The 26,526-nt window shown below is 33.8% G+C and overlaps 1 protein-coding gene across 2 annotated transcripts in view; it reads left to right on the top strand.

Annotated features, from left to right (window-relative positions):
* The first annotated feature begins 7,996 nt into the window (after positions 1-7,996).
* LOC127854021 (uncharacterized) overlaps positions 7,997-26,526 on the top strand; it is a 30,562-nt gene continuing 12,032 nt past the window's right edge. The window contains exon 1 of one of the 2 annotated variants that reach the window (XM_052388933.1): positions 7,997-8,379. The gene's annotated coding sequence lies outside the window, so the exon portion shown is untranslated. Of the gene's footprint in view, positions 8,380-24,892; positions 25,469-26,526 lie in introns of those variants that run through there. The other variant, XM_052388932.1, reaches the window with a different exon arrangement.

The following is a 26,526-nucleotide window of genomic DNA, read 5'->3' as shown; positions in this document are numbered from 1 at the left end:
TCGCCTTCTTTATCAATATCGATTTGTTAATTGATCCTACGCATACACATTTAAGTTAACTGAAGTTTAAAAGCTAGGATTTACGATTGACGCAAAAAACACTGACTTACAATGAAAAATTCTTAAAAAACTTGATATTATAGTAAAATACATATAAATATAACGTACATTACTGTGCTTTGATAGATTTAGATTGCTAAGTGACTATTAATGACAAGTTATGAAAGTATACTACTTTTGAATATATTTGTCGAACAAATGCTACTAAAATTATTAGTATTAATAATTGTAATAAAATAACCATGTAATAAACAAAAATAATCTAAAACATTGTATGTAACACATGTAATTCAGGTCTTTAAAATGTACTGTATAGTACCCATAGCTTCTCTCTTGAATATTTATCATATAAAATGTGCAGGATACATTTTCTTGAATATTTGGCGTGTATTCATTCATTTTCAAAGACTAAATACACCTGTAACATTTACTTTCTTCTTTATACCCCCAATACACCGCCTCCGTTCGAAGTACGTTCGGAAAAATGTCACTAAACGGGCTCGAACTGTGTGAGAACGGAGTGATCGTAGTAGCAACGTGTTACGAACTGTCTTCGAACTTTGTGGACGGTATTGAACGGGAGAGGTGTTTCAGAACTTTGAGCTTACTCAAATTTTCTTCCGATCATCCCGTTCTACGATTAAACGTAGTAACAACGTACTGGAAACGGAATGGACGTACTAAGAACGGATAGGTAATGCTAAGGTCGGGTAAGGAACATGCCAGAACGTAGTGCGATCGGACCGAAATTACATGTACGATGCCTAACCGATCAAGTCCTTTTCTAGTCCGTCCAATCCGTTCTCAGACAGACTGACCCAGTCCGCACTACGTCTCAAGTACGATCTTGTTTCGTGTAAATAAATATAAACTAAAAGATACATTCTTACAACGTTTGCAACACGTTCTATAAGTTTTCAGTAAGTTCTTCATCTTCGTCCGATATTTGACTACCCGACCTGAACGCAGATCCATCATCTGAAGCTACCGGAGACACAGCGCGATCCTTTTTATTTGTAGGTTTGGCAGATTCAGGATTGTCAATACCTTCTGCATTTTCTTGACGTTTTTCAGTTGAGATATTGATTTGTGTTTTTTAATTTCGGCAGCCTTTAGCCGCATTTCCATTTTCGCGGAATTAATTTTGGGGGGCATTACAAATGTACTCCTGGTCGGCTCAAAGCGTGAAACATAAATTAGAACTGGTAGGAACGTAGTCGGTTTTATAATCGCCGTGCAGAACGTGGCTGCAACTACGCCCTAAACGTACTAAGAACGTAGTAGGACGGAGTGAGAACTGCCTTTTAACGAGTTACCACTGCACAACGAATAAAGAAGAAATGCGTACGAACCTGATCAAACTGGCGGAGGACGTGCTCTGTCTGACTGGAAACGGTATACCAACGGGGACATTTGGGAGAATTGACCCGATTTGAACTGGATGAAGACGGACTGGCAACGGGATAGGACGGGATAGGAACGAGATGCACGTAGCGCGAACTGTGTATGAACGTCGTTAAATCATATTGTAGATTTTTTTCTGTACAAAACTACACATTCAAGCAAGTTCATATCCCGTTCTGCATTTTCTTCAGAAGGTGGTCGAACTGTTTAAGAACATGCTTGGTGTATGGGCTCCTTTAAGCATGTTACCACAAACATATTATCATTCTACAAATAAAGTGGACGGATTAAAAGACTTAAGCGATAAGCTAGTTGCGATTAGACGTATTACAATTTGGATAACACATGAGTAAGGGAAGTGATAAGAAACGGGCAGACCAATTAAAGTTTAAAAACGCCAGTGAGATTATCAATGCAGTCTGAAAATGGAAACATAATAAAGACCTAAGGTCGCATTTAATGCTTTGAAAAGACTGAGTACTGGTTTCTTATTTTCCATATTGCCATTTCAAAAGACGTTATCAGGGTAATTTTAACGATAATTATGTTTATAACATATAATCGTTCAACCATTTAGTTCCCACTTATTAAATATGCAATGTAAAGCTTACATCGAAATACAGCAAAGTTTATGAACATGGTTCATCTTGCTCTGTAGTTCAAGTGCGTCGATATTATTCAATAGTATTGTCATTATGATAAAAACGTTTCATTGTTTTTAATACATGTTTACTATTGTCCGATCTCTTTAATTTTATCGCTTTGCTAGAGAATGTTAAAGTTCTCAAACAGGTGCGTTTAAACTAAATTATTCATCTCAAAGCTTCTGTTTCTCCAAGAACTCCAAGGGAAATTGATTGTTTTTGCAAGAGAACCCATACAAGGTTCCCATAAAGTACGCGGCGAAAACATATTCGAGAAAACACTGTCAACCCGCGGCGATTGAAACTGTAGCAATAACTCATAAAATATATCGTTTTGTATTGCTTATTTTTCATACGAAGAATCATACAGAAACCTTAACCCATTTATGTCTAGCGTCTAGAAAAAAGGCCTTGGCAAACAGCGTAGACCCAGATGAGACGCCGCATGATGCGGCGTCTCATCTGGGTCTTCGCTGTTTGCTTAAAGGAATTTCTGTACGTAATTTTCTAAATATAGAAATAAATATACTAGACATCCCCTATTTTGGACATAAATTGATCCAATTTAGAAGGATGGGAGAGTCCACTAGGCATAAATGGGTTAACATAGCAGATGTACATTTCCATAGTTCATGGCAGCATTCATTGAGGTGGTGTCGTTGTGCAAAGGCATTTCAACCAATCACATGAGCCTCGTTCTGAGAAAACTGGGCTTAATGCATGTGCGTAAAGTGTCGTCCCAGATTAGCCTGTGCAGTCCGCACAGGCTAATCAGGGACGACACTTTCCGCTTTTATGACAATTTTCGTTTAAATGAAGTCTCTTCTTAGCAAACATCCAATTTAGGCGGAAAGTGTCGTCCCTGATTAGTCTGTGCGGACTGCATTATGCCCAGTTTTCTCAGAACGCGACACATATGTATGTATGTTCGTAATCTAATTATTACTGCAAACACTCATCCTCAAAATCTTTCGAGGTTACACACAAACAATTACACTTGCAACTATCAATTTTTATTAATTTTAATGTGTGCATTGAAATTGCTGCACCAACACCAGATACTGTTTTTACTGATTTATTAACTTTAAGTGCATATAATGCTGTTTTAATAAGACTTTAAAAAGCAGACAATCAAATGGGTTGTTTTAAAGGGATCTTTTCACGCTTTGGTAAATTGACAAAATTGAAAAAAGTTGTTTCAGATTCGCAAATTTTCGTGTTAGTTATGATATTTGTGAGGAAACAGTTATACTGAACATTTACCATGCTTTAATATAGCCATTATATGCATCTTTTGACGATTATAAAACCTAAAAATTATAAAGCGTTGCAACGCGAAACGATTGAATAATTTGGAGAGTTCTGTTTTTGTCGTTAAATTTTGTATAACTACGAAGATTGCTTATATAAGGTATAAAATACGTAGTGTATGTGTACTCGGCGGAATAGCTCAGTAGGCTAAAGCGTTTTTACTTCAGGACTCTGGCAGGACTCCAGGGGTTACTGGTTCGAAACCTGCTCCGGGCAATGTTCTTTTCCTTTTTTTAATTTTATTCTTGATTTTTTACTGGAGCTTTTACGATCCAATGTTTACATTTATCAATATAAAGCATTTAATGAATAAGTTAAAAAATGCAAAAATCTGTGAAAAGGCCCCTTTAAACATGAGACGAAGTATCTTTTATTGTGAATACTGTATTAAAATTCAAAGGTTAAATTATACAATGTGTAACTAATGGTCCTTTCTCAAACAGGCTATATGCTTTTGATATAAGCAATACCATATTATCGGAACTACATTATATATCACTTACTTCAGAAAAGAGTGACGGTTGGCAATTAGCAAGATATATGAATAACTTCGTCTGCCGAGAACATATGGTTATTGCCCGTGTGTCCTTAATGTATTACATGAAGCTAGGATAAAATCAATACTGTGCTTGAACACTATTTGTTTAAATACGTTTTCCCTTCCATTTTAGGACATTTATCGATAAATCTATGTTACCGTGAATGAACAAACTGACCTATGTGCAATATTTGAATGATAAAAGTAAATACTTCAACATAACACATCATTTTCCTTTTCTTATCAATTTTGTATCGAGATTTGTATTTTTTAGTGTGGCGTCCAATTAAGATTTGGATTGAATCTTAAATTGTAATTGATGCTGTTAAAATTACATTGCTTGGACGTATGTGTTAAATGTTATACAGCTTTGAGTGAAAACTGTAAGAGTGTATTGTTTTCCGATTACGTTCAGTTCAGTCTCTTAAATACTTTGCATGTCGTTTGCTAGAAACATCTTTTATCCAAACAACGTTATGCAATAAGTAGGAACACATGCTTATATATTTTCATAATAATGTCATAATATTATGCCCGAATATACTTATTGATTCACTGCACCACTTTCTAAATATGGAAGATCCTATTCACCTCCTGGTCGTGTGTATTTCGATGTTTATGAGGTCCCTTTTATGATGTTCCGATCGATAATGAGGGTCAATTCGGACGCATGTGTTTGTTATGCACACGGACGTCATTTAAACAGGTCTGTTTTGTATGCTGCATCAGAAAATTGTATCTTTGCCTGACTTACGGTATATACTAGTATAACTTAGAACTACCACAGTACATGACTGTTCAACAATTTGTGTTTGTTAATATTTTACAATTCAATATTACATGTATATTTCGGCGCTGTAAATACAATTATATGCCACTTAAAGGAAGACGATTGGTAAAATTGTCGGTAGTTCAATAATACAAACCTTTCAGAAATGTATTTTTTTTAATGCACTTATATATTTAATGATCCATTAGAGTCAAAACTGCGATCAACAAATATCTTCGAATCTGTTTTTTCAGTGCTTAGACAAATCGTATCGATGATAACATTGTGATCTTTTTCATAAATGGGTTTTGTATATATATTTGACGTCAAAAATGGTCAAATAAATGTTTAAAAAAGATTTAAAATCGTATGAAAAAACAACACTATTTGAATTGACCATGATTGCATTGTGTAATTGAGGAAGGTATTTGATAGGGCTATGCTAAGAACTGTTGCTCTCTCATCGCGGAGGATGGCATTCCAAAATTAAACCCACTCGTACTATACTACGTTATAAAGCATTATTGTTAGGTTGAAAACAAAATGTTATCTGCCGTAACCCAAAACGACACTGTTTTCTTATCGCATGTTGCGAGTATGCGTATTAAGTAACAATTTCGTAACGAGCTATGGTTACACTGTATAGGCGTATCAAATCGTATACGCGACAAAATAATCGTTGTGGTGGGCTAAAAAAAGACAAGTCACGTCGACTTACTCTGATAAATGACGATTTATTGGAGTGCTGTAAACAGGGTGGTGTATTTTTATTCAGATAATGTGTTTCTACCTTCTTGTGGATTAGAAACATACTAACATGTTAACTTAATCATAAAGTAATGAATTATATAAGCCATAAAGGGAATATTATGTGTTTTGGGGTGGATATTTGTTTCAAAGGACTGACTTTGATTGAAGATTGTTTTCAAATAGCTTTGACACTTTTGCATGGTAACTTACTTAACTAAATGTACTATCATAAGTTAGATTCGAAACAATTCATGGATAAAGAATTATATTACTTATGAATTTAAGTCAAACTGCAAAAACCTACTGTTAATGTGTAACGACATGAAACCCGTATTAATGTATTTCGGCAAATCTATTGGCTGATAAGCCAAGAATCTGATATGCAATTTTCAATACCTTATTACATACATTTTTATTTGAGGCTTTCAACGAGGGCGTTATTTATTTCGGTATACTGTTTTGAAAGTTACATGAAGGATATCATAAAGTAATACGTATGCTAATGGGCCTTTGCTTATAATATAATAATTTGTTTGTAAGTAATTGTAAACACAAAGCACCTATTAAACAGTACAACTTTGTAATAGTAACGGATCGATCTAATAAAAAAGCAAAAACATTTAAGTATTTCCTAAAGCATTCAACATATTTTACAACATAAATGGACATTTCATGTGATACTGGTAACAACTATACTTTTTAAACGTACATAAACAAACAAATATCAGCTTTATAAGCAAGTGGTTATGATTGCTATTTAAAGCACTGTGTTACTTTGATTCATGCCATGATAATATTACTTTGTATATCATTATACATGTATAAAAATATGTCACTAACAAAGATAGCTATTTAATAGATAATTACACGGATACCGTGCTTACAATAATCTTTCAGCGATATATTTACACCATTAGCATATTTAAACAACTTAAAACAAATTTACCTTTACATTTGACGAAACTGTCAGCAAAACAGTCATATATTATCAGCTTATTAAGGCATTCATTTACAGGTAATCATTTTGATTATTTGCACTTTGCAATCTTTACTATACATGTATCGTGCATTATTAATGGTTCTTAATTGACGAGTTCATGTGTTGCATATACTGGCATATTGTGGCGAACATATATTGAACATCTTAACATCGTCGTATTATATGTATGATTCACGGCTGGGACATAGGATATATGTAAATCTTGTATGTTCGTCTCAATAAAAAAAAACAGATGCCAGAGGAGCATTAATTAGACTATAATACCATCGACCGTTATTACAACCGATATGTTATATTACAGGGACTTGTTCGCAGATACGGTATGTTTTGAAGTTTGTAATTAAATGGATTAAATTAATAAATATAAACATTACATCACTTTATTGCAAATGTTTTACTCCTGATGAAGGTCTTTGACTGAAACGTTTAGAAAAATTATTTTGAAAAATAATGAAGTAGTTTCTCTGTTTTTTTTTATAATTATTTACTAAATATAAACATTATAACATTTAAGAAAGAAAAAAATCCATACCCGGGCTAAAACTACTGATCCTTCGAGTAAAAGTCTAGCGCTGAAAGCACTCTGCCATCCGTGTTGATAACACATGCTGTATTATGTACTAAACAAAGGCAAACCTCGTCACAAAACATTAAGATGAGTATGCTTAGTATTACCGTGTCCTTGCAACAAATTATTTACATTTGCAAATCTTAAACTTATTTTCAATTTTGTCAATTGATCAAAAAGGTCACTTTAATGAAACCAAATTCAACATTCGGTTTAGCCTTAAATATATTATTTTGATATTTTCTCCAACTTGTAACATGTTTCAATTCGCTGATTGTTTTATATGTATTTTGTTTCTGCGAACGAAAGACTGTATGTGTGTTTTTGAATTTATATTTTGGCCGAGGGCTGTGGACCAGTTATGCATATCTGGATAGCGCTGTCCCATCTTTCTTTTGCAAATAAACGTGTGTTGGATGTCAGTACGTCATACCTAATATACAAAATCCATGTATCAATAAGGAAAGGGAGTCGGCAAAACAATGTTGACGCTTTACATTCAGGTAAAAGATATATGGTCATGTGACTGTTGTTCATATCATCCACAATCAAATGAATGTGCAATGAAATAATAATATTTAAAAAAGTATGTGCATATATAACAATATACACTAGTCAAAACAAAAATTACGTACACGTTTCACACAATAAAAACTGAGGTAACAAATAGTAAAAAAAATGCATTTGAGTATTCAAAGCAAAGCAATTTTTGCAACAACCAGCGCAGATACATATGTACGTTCTGACGATTTGTTTGCTTAAATGTGCAATGTCTTACAACCTGCAGCAGCGTTCTGTTTCAACGAGAGAATCCTCTTACCCTTAAAATGCACAAATGAAAACCGTTTTATTCCCCTATCATAAAATAAACTCGTATTAATGTCCCTTTAACTTCCTTTACCACGGTAAATCGATACACTACCTTTAAGTGCATCGACATTACCAAGGGCAATCGAACGTAACTTGTTTAACCAGTAAGCTCGTTGGTTTGTTTAGTAATAAAGCACACATGGTTTTATAAAAGTTCAATACCCGCGCATTCATCCAGAAGTCATGGATTATTTTCGTGTTTTGGTGAGGTATGCTCTACGATGTGTCGTTTTAAGAAAATAAATTGGCTGTGAAAATTAGTTTCCTGATTTAGAACTGTGACTGCTAAGACGAAAAAAAAATTCTGATACTGACGCTAAGAATTTGTTTATTAGTCATTTGAAACCTTTAACAGAGTGTTTAACAACTTCGAAAATTGATTTAAGATGCGATAAACATAACTGTATTTCTCTAAAGTGTACACGTATAGTGATTCAACGACGTTTACAGGATACTAGATTGAGGGTATGTACTTACTTTCGATTAATTTAATTCTTGTGATCGTTGTTGCCGTCGACGATTTAATCATCATGATCATCATGATCATGATCATGATTATCATCAAATCATGATCATCATTATCATGATCATCATAATGGTCATGATCATGATCATCATGATCATGATCATGATGATGATGATGATGATCATCATCATCATCATCATCATCATCATCATCATCATCATAATCATCATTATCATCATCATCATCATCATCATCATCATCATCATCATCATCATCATCATCATCATCATCATCATCATCATCATCATAATCATCATCATAATCATCATCATATTATTATCATTATTATTATTATTATTATTATTATTATTAATCTCCTCCTCATCCTCCTCCTCATCCTCATCTTCATCATTATCATCATCATCATCGCCGTCAACGTCGTTTTCTTCCTCCTCCTCATCGACATCATCATCATCATCATTATTGTCTTTGGCTTTATCTTCGCCGTCGTCTTCACCACCATCATCATCAACGTTATCATCAATCATCCTACTTTTTGCAAGGCATCATTATAACAAATTTTATTACATTAAATAATAGCAATTTTATTTTCTACAGTCTGAAATTTTACATAACACTGAATAACTTACATCGCCTTTTTCTAGGACTTTATACAAAAAGTTTCCGTGTTTTATATTGCAAAAACATGTCTTTTGTTTATTAAATCGTACTGATGACATTAGCGTTGCTTTGTTGACCCTTATATGCAGCGATTTGCCATGTTCATCTGACAATTCGATGCGATTGTAATATATAAGTCATTGATACACAACCATTACATGATTTGTAAACTGTGACATTAAAGTCAGTGGGAGACATATGGCGGTAATCTCGACACATATCAGCCTCATGTCTTGACAACATTGTTGACGCATCAACATTTAGAACCAAGAAGACATTTTAATTAGATTTACACATATGTTATAGCGTAGAGATGCTTACTTAAAATATAATTATATGAGGTGCTGTTCATCCGAAATACGATTTCTCCTCCTCCGCCTCCTCCTCCTTCTCCTTCTCCTTCTCCTCCTCCTCCGCATCCTCCTCCTCCTCCTCATCATCAGCAGCAGCATCAGCATCATCATCAGCATCCGCATCATTATCATCGTCATCATCGCCATCATCCTCATCATCATCATCATCATCATCTTTGTCGTCATCATCGTCGTCGTTATCATCATCATTAAGTTGTTGTTTTTACTGTAAATTTACGTCAAAACGTTTGACTTTTTGTTACACGTGTTTTTTCTAATATCATTGTATGGATCCTTATGCATGCTGTTTGAATGCTCAGCATATCCGTAAATGTGCAATTTCAGAAGAAGTATTCCTGATGAAACCATGCACTTAGCCTTTAAAACACAAATGTGAAATAACGCGTCATGTAATGTAATACTATTGATCGTCTAGACTCATCACTGTCGAAGCAGATTCGCCAAAAGCTGTCTGCAGTTGCAAGATGCAATAGGTTTAGGGAAAAATAGCCTCTCCTCAACAGTATTATTGCCAGGGTATCATAGTGATAAGAGCAGCAGCTCCCACGCTCAATCAATTGATGTATTTTGTTTTCTCTTGTAATATTTATTCCATGTTTATTGTTAAATTGATATTTCAATGCAAACGCAAATGGGCATATTTTGTGCGAGAGAAATTTAATTTAATGATGTCTATAAACCATTTCAAGGGCTCTAAATACATTTATTTATATATTGATTTTAACAATATTGACCTCACCTGAATATAATTTGCCAATATCCGGAAGCAAACAATGTTAAGTAACTGATTTACATGAATCTTATATATGTTATTTCATTTTTTTGTATCGATAAGTTGTCATTGAGCTCGGCTACCAAGTTACAATTATGAAACAAAATTTAAGTGTTTTTTGTGTATATTTTAGTGTTTTAAGTTAAGTTTTCATAATGGTTTACTTTAACGGGGCATACAATTTTTGTGCGAGTACGTAATGTTGATTATTTATAATCACTGCGAATAAAAAATCTGTTTTCAAGTGAGGAGTGTGTTAAACTTTCCAATTCACATTCTAGTCCAATTAAGAGCATATCAAACTTTCACCAGTAGACACGTCTGTAACTCATTGGTAACCATTTTATGTTTCTTATCTGTGCAGTACAAATATGTATTTTATCGAAGCGCCTCCGCCCAAATTATGAACCCGATCATGTGTACATTTTACACATGTTAAGTAAATATACAATCAAGGATGCACCCTCGTTTAAGTTCGACTTTAAATCAATTTTATGAGATTTACCACACCAAACCTCACACAAACAGCTGCCGATTGGGTGAGGCTTTGCTGAGGTCAGCCCCTCTTTTAAGCTTTTATGGACTTCTTTTTTAAGTACAACTATTATAGCGTTTAATGCAGTAGCATTCTTTATCACTGCAAAGAAATGTGCTAAATCATATATAAATATATGATTAAAGTGTCGCTTAAATTTCATTTTTTCCTATTTCAACAGGTTAACGGAAATGCAAACAAAATGTTGTATTTAGTTTACAATTATTTTATTGGTATTTAAAGCTCACATTTTTTCGATCTGTATTTTTCAAAATGACATCAAATCAATGATAACGCTTGTATACAAAGAAATCATGTATCAAACAATTGCCAGTGTTTGTTTGTGTGGTTTGCATATTTTCATAAGTGTCTTACATGGAATAAAAGGATAAGGATACTGTTTGGGGTAAATTGTGCGAGAAATAATATAAAGCCTTTCTGCATCCCTTTCAATGCCTTCACGAAACGCTTCAGCTCTTTTCATTTCACGTCATGTTGTGTACGCCATATGGTGGTTAAGAAAACATTAATTGTAAACTTCTCACTATTTAACGATGACAGTGTAATTTTTATGTTGTATAGACATTTATATAAACGAACATTTCGTATCTATTGACCTGTCTATATTGAGACAAACACCATTAGCGTATATGAGACGCGTTCTGAGAAAACGGGGTTTAATGCATGTGCGCCAAGTGTCATTCCAGGTAAGCCTGTGCAATCCGCACAGGCTAATAAGGGACGATACTTTCCGCTTTTATGATATTTTTCGTTAAAAGGAAGTCTCTTCTACACGGAAATACAGTTTAGGCGTAAAGTATCGTCCCTGATTAGCCCGTGCGGACTGCACATGCTAATCTGGGACGACACTTTACCCCCATGCATTATGCCCAGTTTTCTCAGAACGCGACTCATATAATCACAGTACTTATACACTATTGTGTTACATAACACATACCAGATGCCCGTTGTTTCCCTTCAAAACTGATTTGATGGAGCTTCATTGCAAATAGAATGCCTCAGTAAATCGATGAAACAGTGTATTGCAATACATGCATCTCTGTCGCATGTAGGTATATTAAAGGGCAGTTAACGCGTCCAAGATTGAATCGGAACCAATACAACGTATATATATACGGCTTTGTACATGTTGTATACATTTAATTACGGACTGGTGAGATTCAGAAAATACAAAGTAAATTTGTTTTTTATTAGTTTCGATAGAAGCTTTCGTCATTTTGTTTTTGGAATATCAATTTTGTATGAAAAAGTAAAAAACATAAATGAGTTGTTATCATAACATAATAGAAAAGTCACGTTTGTAAAAAGAAAGAAACATAAGTGAGTTGTTATCATTATATAATACATAAGTCACTTAGTGTAAACAAAAAAATCCCATAAACGAGTAAAAACGATTTTTATGTCACAATTTTTATTTTCGCAATCTTCAGCCAAGTCATAAATTAAGGAGAAATGTTAAATAAAATCACATAACTGTATGTTTTGAGGACGATAAATCACATGCTGATTACTTCAATGAAATGTACAAGTTAAGCCGATATCGATTCATTTAGTAGCATTCCATGCGGAACAAAAATAGTTTATGTTTGTCTTACGGACGAATCTGCACAAAGTAGTGGGGATGACCCAACAGTGTACATACATGTCTTTCTTTCGTGAATGAAGTGTCGACTTTATATTAGAACATTATTTGCAATCGTATAAAAGTATTATTTCGTAAATGTTCAGGTACTACCTGTTTATAACATGTATTTTAGGTTAATACCGGTATTCATCGAATATACTGATTATTCTCGCTTTAAGAAGATACCAGATGGTCAATTGCAAACAATGTATCAGCTTGTAGCATTTAATTTATGTAAATTGCATCTAATTTCTAATATTAAACCGATCAAGGGGTTATCTTCAATTTTATTGTCTCAAGCGTGAATAATTCGTAGCCTTACAGAAAGTAATTAATGTATAATGGTCGCCCGTAACGTCCAGCCCTCGGGTTCAAGCAGGGTTCATCGTTTATGATGCGGTGACCACACACATTGGGTATCTGCTGGGCATTGTTGTGGCAAATCAAAGTCCTTATTTAAGTCAAGTTAATCGTGACTTAAACTGATTTGAATATCAAATAGTTCACTGTTGCCTATTTGCGATCGATAATTCTGTATTGTTTCTGCTTGCATATTTATCAAAACAATATTGCTGTTATTTGTTATAGATAATTGGATGTTGGTTCAATGAACAAAATTACCCAAAACAAGCTATGCCTTAAATTTAGACGGTGACTTCAGTGCATGTATTATGTATTAAGATGATTGATATTCCGTCCTTTCGTTAAGGGGACATAAAGAGCGGTGCTCATTCGATTACTGTAAGTTTATTGATTCAATCTGTCATACTCGTTAAAACGTGTATGCACGAAAATATTTTAAACTATGCAGGGCAATTATAGCACAAATATATATTAACAAAGTTATCTCGGGAAAGGTAGTTATATGTTCATTAATTTATATAAACTACATGTTAAAATGTTAAACGGAGAAAGGTGTTGTTTGCCTTTTGATCTACGTACGTACAGCCGACAACTCAATTAATTTAAGTATATGCGCATTCACGTTCTTACTAGATATCTATCCCCTTTAAATTGTTTGCGTACCTTTAGATTACAGATTTCTCGTCCACTTTTTTAGTTTAATAACTTAAAAGTCTTCACGATTAAGTATGCATGTCAAAATTGAGCGCGTACTATTTATCTCTATACATACTTATATTCATTAGCGTGCATATAAAAAACTAATATAATATTACCGTGTGCATCAAAATGCAGCGTGACTTAGGCGTGCTGATAAAACTTAACTCTGTGTGTGCACTGTGTACATAGTAATTGTTTTCTTAACCTAAAAAACCCACAAAATCATCTGTGTAATTGCACACAAATTCCACCCATAAGTTTAGTTTAACCCATTTATGCCTAGTAGACTCTCCCATCTTTCTAAATTGGATCAATTTATTTCCAAAATTAGGGATGTCTTGTATATTTATTTCTATATTTAGAATATTTCTTACAGAAATTCCTTAAAGCAAACAGCGCAGACCTTGATGAGACGCCGCATCATGCGACGTCTCATCTGGGTCTACGCTGTTTGCCAAGGCCTTTTTTTCTAGACGCTAATCATAAGTTTAGTTTAAAAACCAAACACACTAAAAAAAGGTTTTAAGGCTCTTTTAGGCGTGTTAAGGGACAGGACAATGAGTTTAATCGGTCTGCCTGTCTCTTCAATCGCAAAACTGGACATGTGGTTGCTCAATACGCACTGTAGATACATTCATGGGACTTGGTATTAAAATAGCACATTATGGCCGTCTTTCTGTTATTTCGTTTTTCTTTTCTACCTACAAACACGAAATTAAATCGAAAAACCAACGACGCGCTGACATGAGCATGAATGACACTTTATTTAGTGCTGAAAATACATGTTGTTTACATGTTTCTAAAATATAATAACAATTACTGCAATAATCCGGTAGGTTGATAGCATCATGATCATAGCCCTATGTACAAGAACAGTGTGAGCAATAGGGCAATATTTTGTTCTTATTTCAATTATGCGATGTTGGTTATATAGGATAAACGTACATGCTGCTATAACAAATAGGTTTGGTGTTTGTTTATGAAACGCAACACTTCCAACGTCATATAACAAACAAAAGCATGTGTGTTTTTTAACATTCATAATGCAAGTTTAAGAATATGAATTAATGTAAACATATTTATTGTACCGCGTGTGCTATATTGAGTACGGCTTGACAATTCGATCAGTGTTTAAACATATAATTTGTTACGCCAATGTAAACAAATCAACATATTCTGTATCAAATACAGTTGATAACACAGGACTGATAAATTAACTACACGATAAACCTGTGGCCCGTATTTGTATTACTTGTTCCGTCACTGTATGCTATAAAATAAGATGTAACTTTATCAGTTTAAAAGTGTAAAAGTTTAAAATTTGAAAAAGTTAAATACATAAGTAATGAGGGATTCAGGATCGTGAATGTCAAATATAGTAATAGGCAATTCAACTGATTAATAAATCCGAATGCTTATTGGTGTTACTGATTGGATTAGCGTGTTTTGTTTTGTAATCCAAACAATGATTCTCTATACAGCGTATATTTCGCTCACGATGTATAACTCGATATCATGAACGTAAAATGATAAGAATCTTGAGTCAACCAAGCACGGCAATACGTTGATTAGAGGTTATTAGTGTTTGATTTAAAAGCACTTTAAAAATAAATTTGCAAATTATTATTTGGATACATATCTTTATACACAAACAACGCAATGCAATCGGTCCAATAAGGAATATCAGACGAGCATTACAATGCAGTCGTTATACATACGGTAGTACACTAGCTTGCGTAAAGTATATATTTCATATGCAATTAGCGGTTTCCAACATTAATATAAGCAAATGTATTTCTTTCCAACGAAATAGTCTTCACTGAAATAAAGTGTTTGTTTTTCACAACAACTGGTGTTATTGTATAAAGCATGGCATTATCTTCAGTGATCATGGATCTTTATTACATATCTATTTATGCAGTTTTACTGTATTTTTTTCTTTTTTGATCGACCCGGTTAAGATTTTTTATGTGTTTTCAACAAACGATTTATTCATAACTTACAATATACATATCCAGGGAGAACAGTTAATACATAGGGTCACATTACATTGCCTCAAGTGGTGCAATATGCGGTCGCGTTACATTGTCCTTTGATTTTATATCGCATTCATATATTCTTCTTTTGTATAATTGTCTAACAGTTTATACAGCATATACACATGCATATAGTTATTCCATTTAATGATAACAAAGGTCTATTTAAGGATCATTTTATTCTATCGCTTCAGAAAGATCACTGTGCCTCATACAAATAACACGACAACTTGACGACAAATACTATACATATGTTAATAAATAATGTTAAATTATTTTTGCTTTAAAAACCGCGACACAGAAATCTGAAACATGAAATTTAAAATGATTTACGGCAATTTTATTGTCGAGAGGATAAAAATTTGAATTGATATGTAATTAAACGATTGCAAACGTCACAATTTAGATTGTATAATTTAAACAATTTTGATTTGGTTAAAGCGATGGTCACTAGTTATTTAAAAATAAATTATCGTGAATTAATATTGAATGCTAATTATTCGTAAGGCAATTTAGAATAGTTACATAATTTGAAACATTTGTAACGTGGTACATGTTATCAATATAATGTTTAATACCGTTATTAAGACAAACACATAATATTGTAATGACGAATGTATAGTCATTAACGACCATGCATTATTTGTACTGGCAATAACAAAGCCTTATGTTTATGGTGTAACATTCAATAATTTGAATACGATACATTTATAAAATGAACAGCTGTTTCGTTTTCCGTTTTAGTCGAATAAATAGGACCAAAAACAATTAGCTTGAAACGTTATGTTTTCAGATCAATGCAGTAAATAATATGAGACGCGTTCTGAGAAAACTGGGCTTAATGCATGTGCGTAAAGTGTCGTCCCAGATTAGTCTGTGCAGTCCGCACAGGCTAATCAGGGACGATACTTTCCGCCTAAATTGGATTTTTGCTAAGAAGAGACTTCATTTAAACGAAAAATGTCATAAAGCGGAAAGTGTCGTCCCTGATTAGCCTGTGCGGACTGCACAAGCTAATATGGGACGACACTTTACGCACATGCATTATGCCCCGTTTTCTCAGAACGCGTCTCATATGTAGTGATGTCAACTGCCACTGCATTGATGTATCTCTTTATCGAAATACGTATATGAATATATTGAGCTAAATGATTTTTTTTTCCAGAAATTAAAAATGAAGTTTCCCATTTCAACATACTAGCCATCGTAGCTCACATTATAAATGTATAAATGAATACGATTTTTGTTTTAAACAATCACGTGGTCTGATACACACCCTGTTTACTACCTACTCATGCACGTTTAATTGCATAGTGCAGATGGAAGTTAATTCGAGTTTGGTTACTGAGTTAAAATGTTGTGTTCTTAAATAGAGCTACCCAACCAGTAATCGTCATTTAAACGAAGTAATAAAATTGACACTAAAACTGTTATTAAACTTAACTACTGTTTAAACCATTTGCAATAGCGGTTAAGTTAAAACACCACGGCCCAAGGCAAAGGTCGTCATTAGGTCAAGTTGTTCACAAAAATGGTACACGGTAGTATTGTATCGTAAGTTTTGATATTATACAGCATTTTTCATAAACCATAAATGTTTGATAAAAAGCCAAAAAACGTGTTTGCTTTCATTTTGCGATCCCTAGAATAATCAATAAAAATGAATGCTTTTTTAACGTTATGAAATATTATGTAATTGGCAATGCACCTTCGGCGTCAGGTAATCATCAACAACCTACAACAGATTCACGTTAGCTATGATGAATTGCCTTACATCTTCGTTACGAGCAGGATTTTTAAAGTTACAAACGGTTAAATGTAAAACTTATTCGAGCGTACCCAAATGTAAAAGGGCAGTAATGTGTGTATTTTCACTACATGTATTTACATTCACACTCCTGTACTAGTTCCCCCAACTTTTCCAAAGTTTGGTTATTCGTTTTTGAAATAAAATTAATATTTTGAAGCTTAATTGTACTCAGCCTATCGCGTTTTAATTTGAAAACCACTGTTGACACTTTCAATAAGAAACATACCAACTAATGCTCGTTTGTTTACAATAGAGCACATAATTGAGAGGTAAATGATTTTTTGTAGAAATGTTATTGAAGACGCTGATGACTTTGACCTTAGAAGAATGTTTCTTGCAAATAGGATACACTCATGATGAACTTGATTTTAGTCTCCTTTCTTATAAACTATCTTTGGATGCTTTCAGCGTTTTGATATCTAAACATGAACAAGATTATACCAGCAGTCTGGTGTATTTAGTAACAAACGATGACTTGTTTTCAATAGTGTATTTTGTAGGTACGTGGATGTCATAGATCAATATTTCGCTTTATATGCTGCATTTAATTTAACATTTGCATATATGTTTGAACGCGTTCAGTATATGACGAGATTTGAAATCCGCGCTGAGGTCACGTGACATCAGATGGGCTTGTCAAGATGTTTCTTTTTAAAGCCAATTCAAATCTTACGGGTGAAGATTCTACTGAGAATGAGTTTGATATAATTAATCTCAAGAAAACAAAGTTTACTTAAAACACACACAATTTTTAAATGATAGCAACAAGCATAAATATATATTAGAACAAACCTTGAAGAACGCATTCAAGTTTAATAATAAAAAAAAAACTCACTCGAATCGTATAAGGTTTTCTTTTAAGTATTACGTCCATTAGTATTGCACTCTTTGTTAAGTCATTGTCCAAAGAAACTATCATGCTGTGATGTTGTAAAATATCTGGACATAAAAATAGTTAAGCGCAAATTAACGTTATATATGTGATTATGAACATTTATTTTAAACGTGAAAATAATTTTCAGTTGTTCGTTGCTCCCAAAGTTCGAATCCCAGTTAACAATAATCTTATTTGGTATATTACCTTTTTTCTGGTTTATATACTGAATTCATTCATCAAAATATAATAACAGCTTTAACCCATTAATGCCTAGCGTCTAGAAAAAGGCCTTGGCAAACAGCGGCGTCTCATCAGGGCCTGCGCTGTTTGCTGAAAGGAATTTTTGTCAGAAATATTCTAAATATAGAAATAAATATACTAGACATCCCTAATTTTGGAAATACATTGATCCAATTTAGAAGGATGGGAGAAACCACTAGGCATAAATAGGTTATAAACACCATCGTTGTAATCATACGCATGACTTGCATTTGTTGTCAATACGTTGTTGCTACTTTCTTATGGCCTTCATTTTACCGCTTAGCTCGAACCACGGAGCGTATATTTATATCTAGAGTCCGTGCTCGAGCGCACATAGCAAGCAGGCGCATATAGACTAAATTATTCATCGTTTAGCACCTGTTTCTACAATGATGCTCATAATCAATTGTCTTCGTACGTTGACCCATCTAATATGTCCTCAAAATATTTATGAAAATGATGAACATTCGCATGAGGTATGTCCTTGGATGACCAATTTTCCAGTTGAATTACTGTTTGGCACAGTGGTCGAAGAAAATAAAGATTATAGAACGTGATCCACTCTGTATTTACGGGTGAAGTGGATTTAAATATTAGTTCGGTCTATTCTTTGTGACGGGATAATGTTTTCATTATTATTATAGAGTCCGAGAAGGTGTCGTCCCGCAGAGAATGATATATATATATATATATATATATATATATATATATATATATATATATATATATATATATATATATATATATATATTATTATTATTATTTATTTATTTATTTATTTATTTATTTGTGTACAGTAGTTAAAGAAAAGAGAACAGCACATATTCTGCTCTTTCACTGGACTCACTGATATACGTATATGAGATTGACTTGGTAAGTATGTCTATCTAACTTTAGTTACACGATTTGTTAGATCATCGTTCGGTCGGAGTATTGTCTTCCCACATAGACGTTTCACCAGTCGTAGTTATGCTCGCCAGCAAAAGACTCTTTCAAACCCTGATAGTCTACTTCATACATGTTCAAGGCTATTCTCGGCCTATTTCAAGAAACATTGTTCAGGGGGAATTGAATATCATTTTTGCGGCATTTTATCAGTGTATGAACTGTCGGACAAATTATCGGCGGCGAGTATGTATTACTTTGGTGTAGTTTTCCGAACAGTTCATACATCGATGGCAATTCTAAATGGAAAAAAAGACGACAAAACGAAAAAAACGACAAAACAAGGACGCCACTTGTTTTTGAAAAAGTAGTACGGTGATGATTTTTATGAGATGACTTTCAAACGCAATGTTTTCATCGGGAAATGAAACACAATTAACCCATTTATGTCTAGTGGACTTTCCCATCCTTCTTAATTGGATAAATTTATTTCCAAAATTAGGGATGTCTAGTATATTTATTTCTATATTGAGAATATTTCTTATACAAATTCCTTTAAGCAAACAGCAAAGACCCAGATGAGACGCCGCATCATGCGGCGTCTAATCTTGATCTACGCTGTTTGCCAAGGCCTTTTTTTCTAGACGCTAAGCATAAATGGGTTAAGATTGATATAATGACATTAAGTAAACTTTTTTTATTCTTTCTTTTTTTGGTAACTTATACTGGGACTACTGGTATTTTAATATCACTTACGAAGAACAATCGCATGATTTGCTATCGAAATGACATTAATTACCATTGTATCGCAAAATTAGATAAAAAATGACCATGCTTATCCGTCATTAAACATTATGTACGCGTTCAAAGTACCGGTAAACCATACAATATTATTGGGACCACTTCAACAAAATATTATCAAACTAAGGAAGGGAGCTTATGCTTCCCATAATTACGTTATCTTATGCTTTCAGTATCGCGTGCGCTTTTAATTAATCATTCCAGATTCTGATAACATACTATTCATTTCAATGAAACTGAGATAAATTTCATACTGTACTGGAACACTATTTGATCAAATTCGTTTTCTCTTCAAATTTAAGAAATTTTGTGGATAACTTTATGACCTGGATACCGTCTGCCCTAGTGTGAAGTTTGACTTAAACTTTTAATGCTAAAAAAACAATACACAATAGGCAGTATGAACCTTAACTGCACAATTGAGCCGCGTCATGCGAAAATGGGTTTTAAACCATATGCTTAAATTGTATCTCCAGCCCACGATGCGCAAAATCACGCAATGTTTCGTGGTCTCATTAGCGGACACAATGTAGCCCCTGACCAAACTGCGCGTGCTGGTGTAGAGTTATGCTGGCCGGTTATTGCATAATGCCCATTTTCAAACATTAACACACATATATTAATAAATGCTAAGCTTCCTTCACAATGTAATGTCACAAAAACACCTATTGATCGAATATACAACTTCCCGAAATGGCCAGATTATTATCTCGTCCTTGTTTTGGTTCGAAGCGGTTTTAAGAGTGCGTATTATTCAAAGTCGTCTGCACATGTTATCGATATAACAGAGAAGTAAGTCAGATGTGTGGATAGCATTAGAATGTAATGTTGTTACACTTTATAACTAGAATTTATAAGGAAAAAAATGCATTTTATTTTAGTACATGGATTTTATAACTCTGATGTGTCGTGCTTACTCAAATATGACCAATGATAACGCTTTGATTTAAACAACAACAGCAACACTAGCAGCAGAAAGAACAACAGCAATAAGAGAAACAAACCATTTTTCATATTTTCGAAATCGGATGAAATGGACCATCTGTACATTCAATAGTTAAAATACTGCAGATGCGAAATTGTGTGTTTTTTGTATCATCAAATGTTTCCTATATCTTAAAATGCTCATCATTCACTCAATCATTTTGTAAGTTATCGTTTTTAATATTTTTGGTTTCTCAAATCTTAGTAAATCAAATCAGTATACATTATTTTTACATATAAATTTGCAGTACCTTGTATAAGATTATTGTATTATTATGTGCATTGTCTGGTGTAAAAAAAAATCATGTACATATCAAAATTTGTTTTAGATGTTTTAGAAGTAATTACAAAACATACATACTCCAGCAACTCATTCGAAATTACATGTATACACATAATGGGTTACATTACTACCGAATGTGTTTAAAAGTGCGCCATGAAACACATATTTTAGATAACAGGTAAAGTTCAAAACTTTATAAGACATATATGGAAGGACTCGCGCGGAATGGTTCCTGTTGCAGACGTATCGAGTACCATATGGAATTACGCTTGGTTCAAACCTATCGTTACATGCATACCAGATTAAAACCCGCTCTATAATTATATCGTTATTTGCAAGCAATGCCAATTAACGTGCATCTTTAAGCTACGGAATCCGGATAGTGCCATCTATAACCTCGCCCTTCTTTCATCAAGGGCGACACACGATACACGATATTTTGCGCGACAGTCGCGGCGACGCACGACAGTCTCCCTTTTATATTTCGTGTTAAATATATCGTGCGTCGCCGCGACTGTCGCGCAAAATATCGTGCGTCGCCGCGACTGTCACGCAAAATATCGTGCGTCGCCATTGATGAAAGAAGGGCGAGATTATAGATGGCACTATCCGGATTCCATATTAACCCTTTACCGCTTAGATACGTATTTTGACGCATTATTAGTCCCATAGAAAGTAAATTCTAATTAAAGACCTTAATTACTAAATTCAAGTTTTGTGGGCTTCATTTCCAACTCTCAGATACTGATGAGCAGCAAACAGCATAAAACCTGAACAGACTGCTAGTGACTCGCAGGCTGTTCTGGTTTTATGCTGTTTGCACATAGCCAATTTGACTTTGCTTCTATGTGGGAAAGGGTTAAGCTGATAACAACCGCTGTCTGAGCTGATAAGAACCGCTGTCTACACCCAAACCCGCAAAGTGGTTTGTTTTGCAATTTGCTTTTATGTGCATTCAACTACCAAATGCTATAGCGCGCTGGTTACACTCCTCGTCGTAAATAAACCTATTTGCCATATACTCGTAAACATTTAGGTGGGTTTAATGTCGAATGATTTGACAATGGGAGTTGACGCTCGAAAGACATGAAGCAGCCATATTTGTGTACGTGTTATTTTGTGAAGGTTGTATGTACATGAAACACGTGAATAAGCTTTATTTTACCGTAAAGGAACTCTTTGGCACCTATCCAATTATCATTACTACTATTGTTGAGCATTTGGAATACATATTTATTTAAAAGCAACAATAATCTGACTTTCATGCGATATTTTATTAAATATATATGCTTTTCGAACGTTCGGTTTAATTAGCTCATTCATTTAATAATTATTTTCAGCTTATGAATTATACGTTTTTTAGGAACAACTGATCCATCAGTAATTAAATTAAAATTATGTTTGCATATAATGTGGGACATGAATGCTTGAAGCAACGGCCTGATTAACTACTGTATCTTATTAAACATTGTATATGTTAAAATAGCTCATCAATCAATATATGTATGATAACATGTTTTGTATCATAGTAACTATGACGTAACAAGTACCTCAAGCAAAACGTTAATATACGATTCTCATCATATGACACAGCATAACAAAACAATATGCTGTTTTTTTATTTATATGTAAGCTATTTTAAAGCATGCATTTTATTACGTCTGTGTTAATACCACATCCTAGTCGAAACGTATATACCAATTAAAATGGTAACAACTGAACAATATATTAATAAATAATAGTAAAATAAATATACGTTAACGAGTGATATTTTAATACTTGGGTCAGTTGCAAGTGTATGACATAAATGTTTCCCATTAAAGGTCGCCGTGGTGTAATGGATATGGTGTCCGCCTAGCGACCGGGAGGTCACGGGCTCAATCCCACCGTGGGAGCGTTCTTTAGATCTCCCCCAAAGACACCAAGTACTGGTTCTAGGCCCAGGAAACGGACTCGAGAGCGTTTATATAAGCCTTAGGTTTTCGATGCAATCGAGCAAAAATAAATAGGTTTAAACTAAATGTTTCCCATAACTAAATCAAAGTCAAGATACTTGCAAACATGTTTAAACAGAATTCATACAATTTGCAATAAACATTGCGAACGTTTATTACATAGAAAAAATCGTTGAGTTTTTTTACATCTTCGATACATTTTAATACTCTTAAAATGACCCACTTGTTCATTGGCCTTAAGAATGCACCAATCCGAAAAGCCATATCATGTTGTCCATGTTTTAACGCATATATATAATTAAAAAAAGGTATTTATATCTTGAAAATGTCGCATCAGTATGTTTGTATTCAGACCTATATGGTCACAAAAAGTCGAGTGGCATTTATTACATGTACTAAGTATAGCGTCGTAAGATAGCCACTACTTAAAATGACATTCACGAATGCTCACAGCGTATAATCGGAAGTATAATCACTAACTACAATGTTTGTATGCATGTCTTAGAAAAAAAATGTGCCACTAGAACACGAAAACGAAATTGCAACCGTATACCATCATTACTTCCGTATCGCATAATTAGCTTATTACGTATCGAATGAAAAATAGCAAAACTACATTTTATTAGCGTATTATATTATTAACACCATACTTTTAAAGACATATAAATTATGAATAATTAAATGAAGGCTTACTTAAAAAAAACATTCAGGCATTTTTCGTAGGTCATCTTTTGATATAAAATAATCAGACGTGCTTTTTTCGTAGATCACCTTAACAGAACACGAATCGAAAATAGCTTCTGTAGTCATTAACAAATTAAATGGTATAGCAATTTGATATAATCATTTTGAGCGTCACCATTCGTAATGGATTGACACCTGCCAATAACCTCTGGTCGTCTCCGTCTCTACCTTCGTTCCTTTCATAATCTTATAGTTGATATAAATTTATTATTTTTGACTACGGTATATATTGTTTATGGGCTTTGTTTTATTTAGCTTTTTATAGGACTTTTGTTTTTAATTTGCTACAAATTTTACCATTTAGCATCAGTTCATCGATCGTATCTTTATTTGTTTCTGCGATGTCATGAATAATTTATATGTCTTGTTTACATATGATGGCTTGACATACCAATTATCTGTCTAAGCATCACATGACCTCCTAGATTAATATTTCCTTTGAAAATGCATAATGTATAGGATGTTCGATGGTCCTAATAAACATAATGAATCCAAACAACAACCGTGCATGATACGTAATACCAAGTCTTAATTTTTAAATATTTTCATGTTCAGTTCCTTAAATAGTCTTAATATGCCGTTAAACTGTCTAATATATCGCGGGGGTTATCTGTATAAATGCACATTCAATCTATTTTTTCACACACCCAAACTATTTTTCCACACACGCACCCAAACTGTTTTTCCACACACGTAAGTGCAAAATCAATTGATTGTCACTTTAACTTCCTTGAACTCAAATGAGTGCCCCTTTAACTTTATCACACTACCTTTAACCGCATCGAGAATAGCGTAGGGAACTTCATACGTAACTTGTTTTACATGTAAGCTCATTCATTTGCTATTCTAATAAGGTGAAATGGGCTTAAATAAGAGTTCAATACCTGCGTATTTATTCAGCAGTTGAGGATTATTCTCATGTATTGTTATGTTGGTTTCTAGTAGTTGTTATTTGATACAATTACATTAGATATACAAAATTAGTTTACATTGAGTGTTGAGTCGAAATTCGTCGCGATCATTTAAGCTGGTGTAGGTATCTGTCTAGTCAATTAACAAACAAGTTAAATAGCTTTACAACGTGATTAGAGATGTGTATAACATGTTTTAGATTTTTGTTCATTGCACATACATTAGGATAAATAAGGACAAATAATAACGATGTACGTACTGTGTTCAATGAGGATAAATAAGGACAAATAATAACGATGTACGTACTGTGTTCAATGAGGATAAATAAGGACAAATAATAACGATGTACGTACTGTGTTCAATGAGGATAAATAAGGACAAATAATAACGATGTACGTACTGTGTTCAATGAGGATAAATAAGGACAAATAATAACGATGTACGTACTGTGTTCAAGGATATGATTGTTAGGTATGTATTTTATTATCATTTAATATTAACCCTTCGATACTTATCATCTTGGTTGTCATCATTTTCATAACATCTTCATCATTATAGTTTTAATACCCTAACTACTGGTCCGATATCAGCGTTACATTTATCAGCGTGGTATATTGGTCATTTTATTGTCCAACATAAGCATTTTTACGAAGAACACTTCATCAGATCACTCAGTCGATAAACCTTCAAAAAAGTGTAATTAAACAGTTCCTGTAAAGGTTGCTTTTTTTTACAAACGACTCATTTTAAGTTGGTCGCGTTAGCGGCTAGCTAAAGTTACAGAGCATATTTTGCAAATCAGTATGTGCTTAGAAGCCTTAAGTACGGTAAGAACCACAACTCACTCTGCAAGGGACGATTACCGCTGCCTGTCTGCAGCAGACGACAAATGATTCTGCTCTAGCAGTGAGTGTATATACCATCTAGCAGTGAATTTATATACCAGCTTGTAAGTCGACATAGGCCAGTCTAGTGGTTATCATTGAAATCTGTACATATTGGCTGCTTTCGGGGGAAAACGGGGCTTAATGCACGTCAAATAAGATTAGCCTGTGCACACTGATTAGCCTGTGCAATGCGCACAAGCTAATCAAGAACGACAGCAGCGAACAACTTCAGTGCCATCAGAGCTTTGATTTTTAAATGCGTTTAAAACACAACAGGAGACAATGCCATGTCTTCTCGTTCGCGTTGACGTGACATTTACTTACAACTGACAATTTTATGCGATCCTATGCTGGACAACCATTACATCTCTGGTTTGCTGTGACATTTAAGTCAGGTCGGGACATTTTGGTATGGGCTTCACTCTGAGCAGTCACCTGTCTTGACAATACTAATGGTTGATCAAGCGCATTTACAAACAGGAAAGACCTGATAATGCATTAAGAGTTGCACGTATATTTCATTGCCGAGATACCGTATTACATATTTATCGATGTCGTTTTGTTTAGAATAACCATCTTACTCTTCCCGCTGCGCATCAAGAATCAATATCTTTGTCATCATACCAATATTCATACTCATAT

Source organism: Dreissena polymorpha, chromosome 12 (genome assembly GCF_020536995.1).
Source record: "Dreissena polymorpha isolate Duluth1 chromosome 12, UMN_Dpol_1.0, whole genome shotgun sequence".
Taxonomy (NCBI): Eukaryota; Metazoa; Mollusca; class Bivalvia; order Myida; family Dreissenidae; genus Dreissena; species Dreissena polymorpha.
Note: the sequence above shows the minus strand (reverse complement) of the source record. Positions and strands in the feature narration are given on the sequence as shown.